This window comes from Cnephaeus nilssonii (assembly GCF_951640355.1).
Source record: "Cnephaeus nilssonii genome assembly, chromosome: 17".
In the NCBI taxonomy this organism is placed as follows: domain Eukaryota; kingdom Metazoa; phylum Chordata; class Mammalia; order Chiroptera; family Vespertilionidae; genus Cnephaeus; species Cnephaeus nilssonii.
Window position 1 is genome coordinate 18,754,143 of NC_137088.1, and position 751 is coordinate 18,754,893.

The 751-nt window shown below is 43.1% G+C and overlaps 1 pseudogene across 1 annotated transcript; it reads left to right on the forward strand.

Moving 5' to 3' along the window:
• Positions 1-515, forward strand: LOC307113335 (large ribosomal subunit protein eL34-like; annotated as a pseudogene). Its single transcript has one exon. The product of its transcript is annotated as a large ribosomal subunit protein eL34-like (transcript).
• The last annotated feature ends 236 nt before the right edge of the window (positions 516-751 follow it).

Here is a 751-nt window from a genome sequence, read left to right on the forward strand (position 1 = left end):
CAGATTCTTGGGGAAAATTTCAAGAGGCCAAAAGGCACTTCTTCACCTCTGAATGCTGCCTGTCAAAAACTCACTAAGCCTGTCCTGGCTGGTGTGGCTCAGTTGGTTGAGCATGGTCCCTTACACCAAGAGGTCATTGGTTCAGTTTAGGTATTCACCATGGTCCAGCGTTTGATATGCCATCAGAGGCTGTCCTACAATACAGCCTCTAACAAAACTAGACTGTCCCGAACCCCCGGTAATAGAATTGTTTACCTTTATACCAAGAAGGTTGGGAAAGCACCAAAATCTGCATGTGGTGTGTGCCCAGGCCGACTCTCGCGGAGTTCATGCTGTGAGACCTAAAGTTCTAATGAGGTTGTCTAAAATGAAAAAAACACGTCAGCAGGGCCTCTGGTGGATCCACCTGTGCTGAATGTGTCCGTGACAGGGTTAAGCGTGCTTTCCTTATTGAGGAGCAGAAAATCATTGTGAACGTGTTGAAGGCACAAGCACAGAGTCAGAAAGCTAAATAAACTTAAAAATGAAGCTTTTTTGACTAATAAAAACAAAAGTCTTATTCTTTTATTTAAAAAATAAAGAAGTCACTGGTTCAATTCCTGCTCAGGGCACATGCCTGGGTTGCAGGTTTGATCCCCAGTAAGGCACATGCAGGAGTCAGCCAATCAATGTTTCTCTCTCTCTTAGATGTTTTTTTCTCTCTCTCCCTTCCTCTCTCTCTAAAAATCATTTTTTAAAACATTAAAGCTAC